Source organism: Ursus americanus, chromosome 17 (genome assembly GCF_024610735.1).
Source record: "Ursus americanus isolate L20-20 chromosome 17, mUrsAme1.1.p, whole genome shotgun sequence".
In the NCBI taxonomy this organism is placed as follows: domain Eukaryota; kingdom Metazoa; phylum Chordata; class Mammalia; order Carnivora; family Ursidae; genus Ursus; species Ursus americanus.
The window spans coordinates 33,813,945-33,829,878 of record NC_142143.1 but is presented as its reverse complement, the minus strand read 5'-3'; positions in this window follow the sequence as shown (position 1 = coordinate 33,829,878).

Genomic DNA, 15,934 nt, shown 5'->3' with positions numbered 1-15,934 from the left:
CAGGGAAATAGAAAACGCCTTATTTTGGGAGCATTCCTGGAACAGCACAGAGGCCAGTGTGATTGGAATGAATAGTGTTGGGGGAATAACAGAAAATTGAGGTCAGAGAGAGGACAGAGGACAGATGATGCAAAATTTTGTAAGCCATTATAAGAATTTAGGATTTTACTCAGCTTGCAATTCTCCTATTGGGACTTGACATAAACTCCACACAGCTCCTTTTCCCACCAGAGGCACCTCTACTGGCATAAATCCTGTGAAGTCATATGACCCAAGTGTCAGGTTTCCTTGTACAATGGTCTGGGCTGTGGAATTCTTTCATGCTATAGAACACTCTCAAGGATGACAGCTTTTCTTGTCATTCAGTGAATGGTTGGAAAACTATCTATCACCAAGTATGAATAGGCTGCTTTCAGAACCCAGGGAAGCCTATTAGGTGTTGTACTTCCACCAGTGCTAGCAGGTGTGAGATACAATAATATATCTTTTAAGTCAGAGGTCATGTTGCAGCATCCTGAAGATCACTAAATTCCCTAAAATGCCGCTGATATATTGGGTCCCTGAATCTTAATGGTGTTATCTCCCTTCATTCAGAGTACATGTGTATTAATAAGCCTTCAGTTGATATGCCATTCCTTGCTCATTGGATCCAGTCAACATTCTATCATTGATAAAGTGGCCAATGTGATATTCTCTAGAATGTCCAGGTGGTTTAGGTCCCTTTGGACTATATTATGACAGGAAGAAGAAGGGTTAACATAGCCTGGGACAAGACTGTAAATGTCTAGTATATTTTCCATCCCAGGTAGTTGAGAACTGCTTCTGGTTCTTCTTGAGAAGTTAAGAAGAAAGTATTTGCCCGATCAATGACCCATACTATGTACCTGAGTCTTTGTTCATGTTTTTTCTAGCAAAGATTACACCTGAGTCTTTGTTCATGTTTCTTCTAGCAAAGATTACACAAAGATTCAGTTGGGTTACTATATGGTTAAATTTGTCATAATAGCCCATTGGTCTGTGCTATTACTCATTTTTTTATAGGAGGAGAACCGGTGGATAAAAAGGAGATGTTCCATTGACTTTTTATTGGGGCAGCTTCCTTTAAAATTGCAATTATTTATACTTGAGTTCTATTTGTTATATTTCTGTAGTGATATACTTCTTGGCTACCCATCTATCTTGTATTATCTTGCAAGGAAGATAATCTATGTCATCTTTAAACAAGGGATGAAAATTAGGTCACGTCTGCAGATTTTCTTTTTTTTTCTTTTTTAAAGATTTTATTTATTTGTTTGACAGAGATAGCCAGCGAGAGAGGGAACACAAGCAGGGGGAGTGGGAGAGGAAGAAGCAGGCTCCCAGCGGAGGACCCTGATGTAGGGCTCGATCCCACAACGCTGGGGTCACGCCCTGAGCCAATGGCAGACGCTTAACGACTGCGCCACCCAGGCGCCCCACATCTGCAGATTTTCAAGTGCAAAGAGCCAGATCCCAAGCCTCAAATTCCCTTCCTTCCCGCTTAGGGCTTCGATTGAGAATTAAACCCTCCTTGGAACTCTGCTGCCCTTATAATTACATCCTGTGCCTTATCCTCAGTTTCATCTGTCCTTTAGCTCCAGGAGAAGAACATCTCTTTACATATGTTAAGAAAGCTCTAGTTTTCCCATTTCACCTAAAATTACTGATTAATTCCCCTTAATTTCTTAATTGTTTTCCTCTGATGTATTCATTGTTCTGTATAATTAGTATTTTCTCTAATGCTTGATGTATATAAGCCTGTATTCTCTTTTATGAAGATTACTCTACATCTGTCAACTGTATAACAATGGCACCACTAGAGTTTGCCAGGGGCTGTCTGTATGCTGTCTACCACCAGTGATAACATTTTCATGCCAGTCAGTCAGTTGGTGGTTCAGCTCCCAAATCCCATTTTAGAGTCTGCTTCCTAGGACCACATTTAGGATCAATTCTCTTCTGTCAGAATCTGAAATGGAGATTTCACTCAGGTGGTTTATTGTGGAGTACAGACTATTCTATAAGGAATAAGGGAAGCAGGATAGACCAGAGATAGAAGTTGAAATATGGCTGAGTTGTAAGAGACGACTTAGCTGATGCTACTAGGAACTCCAGAAATTAGATGGACCCTTTGAGTTGTCCAGAGTTCCGGCAAGAGGGTTTGGCCTCTGTATCTCTGAATTGAATATTCATTGGATGTAAATTATCACTGGAGATGGGGCATAACCTTGGCACATCAGCTCCTGTCCATTCAGATCAGGAAATTTTAGGAGAATGACCTAGCTGTGATCTCTAAGTATCTAGTACCCCTGGCATCTGGGGGAATGAGCACTTCAGTGCTGATACGGGATCTTGGCAGCAAGTAAAGTGCTCAGTACATCAATGGAGATACAAAATGCTGCTGCTGGTAAGGTAGATTTTAGAAGATAGAACTTAGTTTTAGATGTATCCACTAAGAAAGGTCTGTTTGACATTCAAATGGAGATTTGATTAGGCAGTTTGATATGAGTCCAGGTTTGGTAGAGAAGTCGGACTCAAGGAAAAAGTATTTCAATGATTTCTATGTATATGCTTCTAAGAGCCACCGGGACAATGGCTACTTAAATTCTCAGACTGTAATATTATTGTGCACCTGTTACGTGATGTCAGTCTCTCACGTTGGAATATAAACCCCACAAGTTTTTGGTTCATTATCCTATTCTTGTTGTCTATCATAGAGTAGGAACTCTATGGCCAAATCCTGACCTAGTTGGAGTATACCTTTACTTCTACTCAGACATGTAATTAATTAAAATATATATGGATGCAATATTTTGAATTTTTTTAACATTATTGCATATAGAGGGGCTGCTTTTTAAAAACTACTTTAGAATTCAGAACTCTTACAGAAATAAGGGGGTTTTAGCTTACACTGAACTAAGAATTTGATGTAGCTCAATATATTTTTAAACCATTCTTGATATGATTTGGCATTTTCTACATTATAAATTTTTAGAAAAAAATTATAATACCCAAATGTATATATAGTAAGCATGTTGAAAGAAATTGTAATAATCCTTACTAACTAGGAAAGGTTATTTATGTACTTTAGTAATTTTGAAAAAAGAATATGAACCATATAATTTTTAGCAATAATTTATCAGCAAACATAAGCAAGCCTTTTTCATCTGTAGCTTACCCATTTTTTTTTTTAAGATTTTATTTATTTATTTGACAGAGAAAGAGACAGCGAGAGAGGGAACACAAGCAAGGGGAGTGGGAGAGGGAGAAGCAGGCTTCCCGCTGAGCAGGGAGCCTGATGCAGGGCTCGATCCCAGGACCCTGGGATCATGACCTGAGCCGAAGGCAGATGCTTAATGACTGAGCCACCCAGGGACCCCTGTAGCTTACTCATTTTTGAAGAAGAATTTTATCAAATTCTGTGGCTTGACACATTAGAAGCACATTGTAGGAGTTAGGCCATCTTACTGTTCTCTCTAAAAATTAAATATCTTTATTTTGATTAGGTTAAATTTAAAGAAACTGCATTATTCTCCAAAATAAGTAATAAAAGGAAGTAGGGCATGCTTTTCATTGGTTTCCTCAAAAGTTATTAATTTCCAATTTATGAAGAGCCCTCCTAAATTATAGCTCATATAATAAAGATACTATATTTAGAGATCAATGACTTGGCAAGAGAATAAACTATTAAAAATGCAGTCTGTATGTATTTTCAGAGTTAATCATTAGTATAAAAATTTGAGGAGTTATGAAATTGGTGGACTATGACTGTTTACCAGGCTACAACGATATTGTAGATACAATGATAGTTAAGAGCAAAAACTCTGTGTTGAATCATTTAGCATGGAAAATAGTACATATAATGTTTTTTAAATACAGAGCAAAGTTATGAGTCATATAAAATAGACTAGCTCAAGATATATAAAAGGTTAAAGGTTTCTGTTAGAATACCATTCTGACAGTTGAGTCTGCTAAGAATTATATAAATAAGTTAAAAAAAATATTATTCACTCTAATTTGTGAGAACCTTATTTTACTTCCTGTGGACTGAAATTTGAAGGAATGATATATTTAGATACAGGTGGGTGTATGTCTATAGTGAGTTAGAGATGACCAGATTTCATACATAGGCTTATATTGTCATTAACCATAAGCACTGCTTTGTGTCAGTTATTTAAGGAATATTGCTAGGACAATGATGCAATAATCTATTCTTACAGTTGTCTTTAGAAACAGTCATGCTGTAAAACAGCATACAAATATGGAAAAATGACAAAAACTTCTCTTTTTAAACTTTTATTAAATTTATTTTTATTTTTTTCAAGATTTATTTATTGAGAGAGAGAGAGCACACATGGGATGGAGGGGCAAAGAGAGGGAGAGTCCTAAACAGACTCAGCACTGAGTACAGAGCCCATCACGGGTGGATCCCAGAACCCTGAGATCATGACCTGAACCAAAACCAGGAGTTGGACACTTAACCGACTGTGCCACCCAGGCACCCCAATTCTCTTTTTTTATAAGCTAGAATCACTCCATAAATAATGATATATTAGATCAAAAGTGCATTTTATTTCAACAAGTATCTTTCGAGTGTTTACATTTGACATTTTAGGAGTTTCTGGATTCATGGAACCTAATGTGTAATTTCAGAAGGCATATAGGGAAGAGGAGGAGACAGATTCTACATAAATAACCATTGAACCATAATAAGTACAAGTAGGTTGTGAGGCAATCTATAATGAAATACAAAATTTTAAGTGAATTTATAAAGGTTTGTTCTAGTTGTGAACATCATTAATGGCTTCTTAGAGGGAAATAGTGGTTTGAGCTAGTTTTCAAAGGATAAAAAAAAAAATTAGCTGGAGAAGGGAATTCTAGGTAGAAGAACATTTATAAAGATTCACTGCCAACCTACCAGACGGAAGGGAGATTTCAGTATTTGTTTCATCCTAATAGAGGGTCTAGATATCTTTGTAAAGAAGAAGAGTGGGCGGTTCATACAGCTATATTTTGGCTTCAATGAAGTCAAAGTGAAAGACCACTACTTTTGCTCGTTTACAAATTCAACTTCTTCACTGCCTAATACCTTGTCAGAATAAGTTTGCAGAAGAAAACCATGGATTCTGTTTTGAGTATGGTGGAATTTAGATAACTCACTGACTGTCCATTGTAAATATTGCTGCTAGTAATAGCTACCATAAATCAACTGTTAGTTTTATACCAGGGCTGGAACTTTGTTCTTTAACATGAATTGATTTATTGTTTGTAAAATGAACATCTTACATGAATAGTTGAGGAGATTAAAGTTTAGAGAAGGAATCAAAGGAAAAATTAAGCCTGCCTCATATATTTGAAAGTTATCCAAAGAGATGATAGTTGAATTTGTGTACATGGATATAGTTGCTAAGGAAGGGTGCACATGGTGAGAAAAGAGGGCTGATTATTAAGCCTGACTAAACCTTTCTTCTTGTATAGGGATGAGATGGCAAAAGCTAGAACTATAAGTAGAATTCCAGGTAGCTAGACAAGGAAAAAATGTCTCTTTTCTTAAAGAGAGAAATGTCTATATGTGGCCCAAAGCAATAACCCTATAAAAAGGTGTGATCCAGAGATATTAGAGCCAGGTGAGTATAAGAACAGTCAAAGGAATGTAAATGGGGATCAAAATGGGAAGAGAAGGTGGTTTCTACCATTGGCTTATTTCTACTATTTATGTCAAGAGGCTTGGGTGACTAAAAGCCATTTAATGGTCCAGAGACACAGTACAGATATGTGAGGATTTGTTTATCTTTCAGGGAGAGACACCAAAAAGAAAACAGCACAAAAACATGATGGAAAATGAAAATTCATAGCTATATGAAGAGTGCTGTCTCTGTCAGTGCCCTGAGAGGAAACAGATGGCATACTTTAACTGGGTAATTTGAGAACAGTTCAGTAAAGTGTTTATGGAACTATAAGAGATGCTAACCCCAGGATTAGTAATAGCTGAAATCCACTCATGCCTCTAACTCTAAATAAGAGGAAATTACTCCCAGAATTCAGAGTGAACAAACCATGTAAAGAAGAATAACAGATAAAAAGTATGTTATTCGGTCAAGGGATGCTGCCAACCTTTGGGAACCCCATTGGAAGAAAGAATACATAATTGAATAGATAATTCAATACATATTGTAGAATACATAATTGAGCTTTACTTTCCTCCTTTCCTTGACCTTCTGTTAGTGAACCTCATTGGCCAAACCTAACCATAAGTGGTAGGTTAAGAGAGCTCATTAGTGTAGACCGAATAGGTTAGCCTCCTGATATAGCAGAGTGGAGAAGGATGCATACACTAAATTTTGTAAGATTGCACACAGAAGTATGGTGTTTAGCAACAATCTGTCCTCTTAAGATTCTTCCCAACGGTGTAGGGGCTCCTGGGCGGCACAGTCAGTTAAGCATCCAGTTCTTGGTTTTGGCTCAGATTGTGATCTCAGGGTCCTCATCTTGGGGTCTTGATCTTGAGGTTGTTATCAAGCCCCACGTCAGGCTCAATGCTCAAGAGTCTGCTTGGGTTTCTCTCTCCCTCTCCCTCTCCCCTTCCCCCCACCCTAAAGATTTCTCTAAAATAAATCTTTTTTTTTCCTTAGAGACTCTTCCCAAGAGTAACACACAAAAGATGTACATTAAGAGGATAAGAACGAGAAAAAGATAAGAGTTCTAAGGAGAAAATTCATAAGAACACCAAACTTTAAGAGACAGGCAGAAGATCTCTTATTTTTTATTTGTTGACATAGGATAGCAGCCTTTCCTTTCTGTCCCTTCTATCCCCTACCCTTTATGTAGTCCTTGGGAACAAGTTATGGATATACAAAAGATAAATGGCATTATCAATTGTATCATAGACATCAATGTAGATATAGAAAACAAAAATCAAAATGAAGACATTTTTTGAATGCCTGGCCATTAGTGATGTGAAATAAAATTTATAATGGTTAAGTTGAGTAGAAGTGACATTCCTTTTTTTTTTTTTAAGATTTTATTTGTCAGCAAGAGAGAGAGAGAGAGCACAAGCAGAGGGAATGGCAGGCAGAGAGAGAAGCAGTCTCCCCCCGCCCCTTGAGCAAGGAGCCCTATGCAGGACTCGATCCCAGGACCTTGGGATCATGACCTGAGCCAAAGGCAGACATTTAACTGACTGAGCCACCCAGGTGTCCCAACATTTCAAAATGATTGAGGTATAAATGCTTCCAGAGGAATTGAAAGACATAAATGCAGGCTATTCTTTCAAGAAATGTGATGCTAAATAGATAATAGCTTGATAGAAAAACATTGGACAAAAGAGGATTCTTCCTTAGGATGCAAGTATAATAATGTAATACATTTCTAAACTGAGGTAAAGCAATGATGAAATAAGGCATTCACCAAGTAAGGAAGACATTGGGGAAGAGATTGGGAAAGAGTGATGAGGGGAGTTTCTAGAGGAGATGTATGAAGGGAGGTACAAATTTGGGGATGCAGATGACAACAGAGTTAGCTCCTCAGTAAACAAGCGGGGTATTTTTTCCTTTAATACCAAAAGAATTATTACTCTAGGAAAAAAAAATTGAAGAGAAAGAAAGTTGAGAAATTAAAACATAGTGTAAAAACAAAGTGTCAGCAATGTAGAAAGTTGGTCATCTGGGTAAGTGTGAGCTTCATGCAAGATTATTGTAATTAAGTGCCTTCTGTCACAAGGAATAGAAATTCACTTGAATTATTTTAAGTAATATGTTAATTTGGGGGCCACATGGAGGTAAAGTCATGACTCATACAAAGAAAAAAGAAAAAAGAAAAGAAAGACAGGTCTTGGGAAGAACAAAAAGGTAGTAGGTCCAGAGCTTCTCAGGAACAAAAACAAATCACTCAGAATCCAAGTCTGTAGACTCTGGATGTTCATTTTAGTGCTGAGCCATCAGCTAATGCAACTGCTTTTTTGTTTTGTTTTGTTTTAATCTACTTTTCCCACTGTGAGCGGAATATTTGTTTTTCTTCTAGTCAATTGAAAATATTCTGATTAGCTTTGCTAGAAATCATTGCCCAGGATTGGCAAGTACTTTGCATTAAGCTGCTAGAAATACAGCTTGTCTGTCCTTTGCTCAAGTTGCTCATCTGTGATTTAGTTAGCCGTGAGAGGGTCTGGAGTCATGGAGCATTACTATCTGTGGCTCCTTTTCAGTAGGATATGTGAACATAGCTAATTCCATGCAAGTGAGAGGTAAGCACCTGTGTTGATGTATGTAGCATGAAGTGTGAGATATTAATATTGCAGGTGAGCCAAATTTTCAAATACAGACAAAACTAGTGCCACTCACAAAAAGACCTCTCTAAATTGCCCAAATATGTGGGCCTAAAGGTCAGGACAGTTCTCAAGATCAGAGAAGCAGTCTTCATCAGTGTGGGTGCTTTCTAACTTTTGAGAGATAAGTGATACAGATTTTGACCAAATAACTATCCTTCTTGCAAAGGGGAATAATATTGAATATTGTATTAGTTTACTGAAAATTTAAGATCCTAAGTAAATATCTAACCTCAAAGATCTGTGTTTAAACTATCTCCTCACCGTTGAAGTTGCACCCAGAGAAAGTCCTGTAAGCAATGAGGGCAAAGATAGGTGATCTGAATCACCATTTTTTAAAAGATTTATTTATTTATTTGAGAGAGAGAGAGAGTGAGTGCATGAGCAGGGGGAGGGGCAGAGGGAGAGGGAGAGAGAGAGAATCTCCAGCAGACTCCCCACTGAGCATGGAGCCTGGCAAGAGCTCCATCTCACAACCCTGAGATCATGACCTGAGCCAAAAATCAGGAGTTGCACTCTTAGCTGACTGAGCTACCCAGGCACTCCTGTTTGAATCACCATTGAAAAAATTAGTTTATTCTACTAATATTTAGTGAGAAGCTACTATTCGATACTGTGATTAAGCACTGAGAATGCTGTTATAAACTACAAAGTTGGTAATACTCTTGTACTGAATTAGTCTTTCCTTAGGATTCTTGTATTTCTCTATTGCCAGACACAAAAAGAGAAGCTGCATAATCTACTTATATGTGGAATTCATAGACACAGTGCAATATAATGGTGGTTGCCAGGGATTAGGCGGTACGAAATATGGGGATATATTGATTGAAGTGTACAGAGTTTGTTATGCAAGATGACTGGGTTAGAGATCTAATCTACAGCAATGTGACTACAACGAACAATACTATATTGTATACTTGAACTTTGCTAAGAGGGTAGATCTTAAGCATTCTCACCACACACACACACACACACAACTATGTGAGGTGATGGATATGTTAACTAGCCTGATTGTGATGATCATTTCACAATGTATATGTATATAAAAATATAAAGTTGTACACCTTCAATGTATACAACTTATATTTGTCAATTATATCACAATAAGGCTGAAAAAATTAGCTAAGAGAGGAAGTTCAAAGAGTTAGAGCCCAGGAAAGTTACCAAGCACAGAGCTTCCATTTTCATCTCCCTGTGCAGTCATGGATGCCTTACTCTCCTGTTATGATGTGTGGTAAAGCACAGAATTTTGTGAAACAGGGAAGTTCATTGAAGTCTTAACGCCCAGAGTTTTTAGTGGGGGTTGATCACATTCTGCCTATCTTTTTTTTTTTTTTAAAGATTTTATTTATTTATTTGACAGAGATAGAGACAGCCAGCGAGAGAGGGAACACAAGCAGGGGGAGTGGGAGAGGAAGTAGCAGGCTCATAGCGGAGGAGCCTGATGTGGGGCTCGATCCCATAACGCTGAGATCACGCCCTGAGCCGAAGGCAGGCGCTTAACCGCTGTGCCACCCAGGCGCCCCACATTCTGCCTATCTTTAGCCCTTTCAGAGGTTGGCTGATACAGTCCTTCTGGAAAAGGACTGATACTGCACAAATCAAAGCTCCCATTATATATCATGTTGTCAGATTGTCTGGTAGCCAAAGCTCCCGTGCGAACAAAGATATTCCTAACAGATGTGACATTCCAAGGGCCTAGGCATCATCTCCAGGTAGTGGAGGGCGAAAACCAGAGTTTAATTCTTCACTAAACAAATGCAAAAAGAATAAACTAGCACATGCTACAACTTGACTGTATCTCAAAACATTTTATTGAGTGAGAATAACCAGAGAGAAAAGAGTAGATACTGTATGATCTCATTTATGTGAAGTTCAAAATAGCACTATTCTAATCTATGGTGGTAGAGCTCAGAAGAATGTTAATTGATGGAGCTTGAGTTTGACTGAAAAACACATGATCATTTTCTGGGTGATGTAAATTATCTAAACCTTTGTAGGGAGAGTTGTTACACATATATAGTTATGTACCTTAAATTACATAGCTATGGTCTGTGTGGAATTTTTCTTCAGTGAAATAATAAGCTGGATATATAATATTATTGCTAAGTCTGTATGGTGTGAATATATTGAATATGGAAGAACATATTTAAAAGATCTGATTCCTAGAAATAATTCTAAGGAAATTTGTAAAATTGATTTGATGCTTCTGGGCCATATAAAATATGCAGTCATGAAAAATAGCAAAGACTTGATCTCATTTATTTCAACCACTTTAATAAAGACAAGGGTTTTTTCCTTTCCTAGAAATTTAGTGAGGCAAAAGTAATAGTCCCATTTTTCAACCATTCCACTCCAAAGCATTACCAAATTGGTTTATTAACATGACATATGAATACTGATCCTTAAAATTTCCTACCAGGAAAGTTATTTATTGTGCAACAAAATCTTAACTCTTTTATTAATATAAGAGAAACTCTGATAATTGTAAAGTGAGAATAACAAAGATAATATTAATTATCTCTAGAATAACTTTTATAGAATAGAAAGCACACACATTGGTCTTATTTCATTTTATATGTTTAAAATGTCTTATTATATGGTCATTTGCATATGTTTTGCTTAAATTAGATCTGGTCTCTAGAAAATTTCTCTCTTAATAAGAATCCTTTTTATACTGCTAAGTTTAATTGGGATATCATTTGCATAAATTTCTTTTGAGTCAAGAAGAATGAACTCAGAGATCCTGCAATACTCCAAATACGATAATTATAGCAATATCTTCCAGGACTTTTTTCACTAACGTGATCATCCTATCAATCACCTGGTATATATATATTCATAAAAATTATAAAGGCTTAATTTCTGAATTATTCCTATGTTAAATAGATTTTGATAAATATTTATTTTGATAAATAGGAAAAATTGGTTTGCTAAGTTCACAAACATTGTAAATCAGAAGTTTGGGTGAGAGTAGAAATTGGCAGACATCACATAAAAAAGTGAGAGTGGTAAGAACGTGGAGGTACTGTTAAGTATTGACAGGGTATATAAAAAAGTTTCTCTGTTTATGATAACCTCCAAGCAAGACGACCAATACAGCAGAGTAAGCATCAGAAGGAATAACATCTATTATAGGAAATCATTTTACATTAATACTGGCTAAAACATGGAAAACAAGATAGTAAAAGGAGCTGTTTAAAATAAACACATTGGTCATGCATGAGCCCTTACAAAAAGTTCCTACTCAATTTTAAAATAATCAGGTTAAGCTTTTCTATGAGCTTTTATTTTCATACCTCAAATATATCTCAACTATGGGTAACTGCCAGCTTATGAATATTTATAGAACATTTCCTAGTTTCTCATGCAAGATAAACTCTGAAGAATTTCATGGACAGAGAGTTTGATTTTGCATGAATCCCAGTTGCTATTTCCTAAAAGTGAAGAGATGTTAAATTGAAATCACAACACTGCTTGGGTCCAAAGTGAATTTGGATTATATACCATCCAAAAAAGGATTGATTGAGGTGTGGAAGTATGCTCTTATGTCATTATGCGTCTATGAAATACTTTACAATTTTTCTCCATGAATCAAAAAAATATGTTTTTTCTAATCTGATGACATTTTTATTAGTAAAAATTTGAGGGGGATGGGGAGGAGAATCATAATCATGAGTCATTGAAGTGTGGTTCTACTAGAGGTTCCCCCACCCACTTAAATACATCTAGAAACAATCTGGGGTTTCATGTAGGCAGACAGACATGGTTAGGCTTTTATTATGATTTTAATCTAAGTTTAGAACTGGGATTCTGTATATTCATTAAGCTGTATTTCTGTTCACGAAACATTACGTTTTTAATGTTTTTATCTTGATTTAAAATTGAAGTGAATTTTTAAATGATTTTTCTACTTCAAAGTGATGAAAGGAGGGGCGCCTGGGTGGCTCAGTTGATTAAGCCTCTGCCCTTGGCTCAGGTCATGATCCTGACCTGGGAGGGGGGATGGAACCCTGCATGGGGCTCCCTACTCAATGGGGAGTCTGCTTCTGCCTCTGCCCCTCCCCCTGCTCATGCTCTCTTTCTCTCACTCTCTCTCAAATAAATAAATAAAATTAAAAAAAATTGATGAAAGGATACAGCAAACCATATCATTTCTGATATCTGATATCTTAGGCAACCACTTCAAATAGAATAGCTAAATATACTTAGGTTGATGATATAACAAAAACATTGTAGTAACCCCTCTGTTTCATAATTGCAAAATTATGTAGTAAATACATAGAAAGAATGACAGTAGCAAAGAGCATGAATAGTTCACCCCTGGTATCAGGCAGAGTGTGGGGATGGATATGACTTTGGTAGTCTGCTGAAATTTAAGTTTGATTGGTTCTTTTTCCTCTGTAAAGTAGGCAGAAGGTCATAAGTTGAGCATTTGTTTTAAGAAGCAGTGTTTGGAAGTTTGAGTGAAGAGAAGAGATTAAATAGTCATATCTGATATGGGGGATTGAAACTGTATGATTGCTGGACATCATTGTGAGTCCACTTGATCTTTGTTGGTTGCCATGATTTTAAAGAGAAACTAGTCAAAATTAGACCTGTCAAAGCCATTGTGTTTTGCTCCAGCCAGTGCAGACCTGAAAGAGGTAGATATAACCAGGGCGTAATATCAACAGAATAACTGGAGCAAGAGAAATACAAGGGGGAAAAGTTACATGCAAAAGACTGCAAAAGCTGAGTTGGTATATATTTAGGTAAGATTGGGAGAAAGCAATAAAACAATGAGATAAAGTAAAGATATTCACATCATCCATGTGCATGCTATGTATAATAAATATGTACACCATATTGTCCTATAAATTGTGAGTAAGAAGTGAGTTGTGCAAACAGAGCTCCAAGAAACAGCTGGCTCGGATTCAGATATCTGTTTAGGACCTACTGTCTCCTGCAGAGGTGGAGACAATAAGTGCTTTTAATGAAAAAGTATAAATCCTAGGTTAGGTTTATTTCCTGACTAGGCAATGGTTTTAAATTAGTAGGAATGTGCTAAATAATAATTTCTAGTATAGAGTCATTGAATAAATTAATTTAATAGAATGAATGATTGAATAAATCTGCCTTACATTTTCTGCAATAGCTAGAGAATTCAGCTAATCACTAAGATAAGCTTTGTTTACTTTTTAATGTAAAGTTCTTAACGCCTCACTAAGTATTTTCTCTGCTGCGTAGAGGACTTCATATATCGTCAGGCCCTTCAAGCTAATGCTTCCTAATTCATTCTGATGAAAAGAAAAGAGAACTAAAGATGATTGAAGAGAGATTTAGAATCAGTCTCAACTATTTTTCAACGTGGAACCATTTCCTACCAAGTATCTAGTTTGTGTTTTTGTTTGTGTATTTTTTATTAAGCGCCTACTAGTCTCAAAACACTTGCCTGGGACCAGTTATCCCCTAGTACCGTGCTCAACTGTAAGGTTTCTTGTGTCATGCCTTGGGTGTAGGTTACTGGAAATTCTGAGGTTCTATTAGTAATATAGGTAGCTGCCTCCAAATGAGTTTAAATTAAATAATTACTTGTCTTACCATAAAATAAGTTTAGAATTCTAAATTATATTTTTGTCAAATGCGTCAGAGATCTTATTTTTCCCCAGCTTTATGGAGGTATGATGGACAAGTAAAATTGTATATATTTAAGGTGTAAAACATGGTGATTTGATATATGTATACATGGTGAATGATTACCACAGTCAAGTTAACTAACTCATCCATCACCTCACCTCGTTACCATTTTGTGTGTGTGTGGTGAGAACACTTATAATCTACTCTCTTGGCAAATTTGAAATGTACAGTGTAGTTTTATTAAATTATAGTCACCATGCTGTACATCAGATCCCCAGAACTATATTTATCTTGTAACTGAAAGTTTGTATTCTTTATCTGGTATCTCCCCATTTCCCCCACCTTGTATCCCCTAATAATCACCACTGTACTCTCTGTTTGTTTCTATGTGTGTAACTTTTTGGCATGTAAGCGATAGATACCATACAGTATTTCTCTTTCCCTGCCAACTATGGAGTTTGAATCCCATCAAAGAAACTAAGTGAAAGGCAAAACTTTTAGATATCATCTGTTGTCTAATGGATCTTACTGTGAAAGATTACTTGTGGTTTTGTTTTCAAAAAATATATCATGGACTTCAGTACTAATTAAAATACTTAGAGAAATGTAGTTGACCCTTGAACAACCCAGGTTTGAACTACACAAATCCATTTACATGTGGATTTTTTATAGTACAGTAATGTAAATGTATTTTCTCTTCCTTATAATTTTCTTTTTCTTCCTCATGATTTTCTTAACAACATATTCTTTAGCTTACTTTACTGTAGGAATACAGTATATAGTACATATAACATACAAAAATATGTTACTTAACTGTTCATGTTAATGGTAATACTTCTAGTTCTCAGTAGGCTATTGCTGGTTAAGTTCCTGAGGAGTTAAAAGTTATGTGTGGGTTTTTTTTTTTTTTTTTTTTTTTTTTTACTGTGTGGGGACTGGTAACCCTAGCCCTTAAGTTTAAGGCTCTATTGTGTATCACTCTATAGTCCATGTGATTAACAATCTTTAAAGGACTTTTGTTCAGGTCCTCAGTGAATCTTAACCTGGGAACAAGAGTTCAGACTTTTCCTCATAGATTTAGACAATCTGCTAGTCTTTAAACTTTTATATTAAGTTCACCCTTACTTTACTCTGTTTTATTATGTTGTGTTCATATATACAAATTTTATTTTTATTATTATTATTAACATATAATAATTCATGGAGGGTTCATTCCCAAGTCCCATGGTCTCTTACTTCCGGCAATTTGGATAATAGGTGGCGGCAGCTGGAGATGGTGTGGTATGTCTCCATGTCTCCATGCCTCAGTCATCATCTCTGGAAAAAGATTACATTTCCAGCATGGCTCCAGCACATAGAGAATACACCCATCACATCCAGCTGCAGATTATGATACTAACTGCTATACTTAGTAACATTTCTCTGGTCTTTGTCCCTCTAGCCTAAGAGTTAATAGCTTTCTGTCCTTGAAATCTGTATTTCTTTTACTGTCCCTAGTTAGGTTCTCAGATTTTCTGCCAACTGCGTAAGCAATTCCCTGTAATAACGTCCCTCCCCTTGATTTTTTTTTTTTTAAAGATTTTATTTATTTGAAAGAGAGCAGAGAGTCAAAGGTGCCAATGTAAGGTCACTAGCAGCCATTACACAGAAATATCAAGTACACTCCACAAAAGAAAGTAAAAATTTCTTAGAAAATCCATAAATCCATAAATAAGTGAAACTGTTTTGCTAATGATGCAGTCAGCCTGGTCAAGGGTAGAGATTGACCTTTTGTTAGCTTTTGGCCAATTAGTTTTAAAGAAGAAAACAAGACAAAACAACATTGTTCTAGCTTTTGTTTCTATAAAACCTGTCTTGGCTTTGGTTGTTACTAATCTATATATGATTGATTTTCCTTATGATATATCATTAAATTTTAGCTTCACTTTTAACAGAACTAAATAGTTTTTGTTTTATTATTTATTTATGAAGATTCCACTG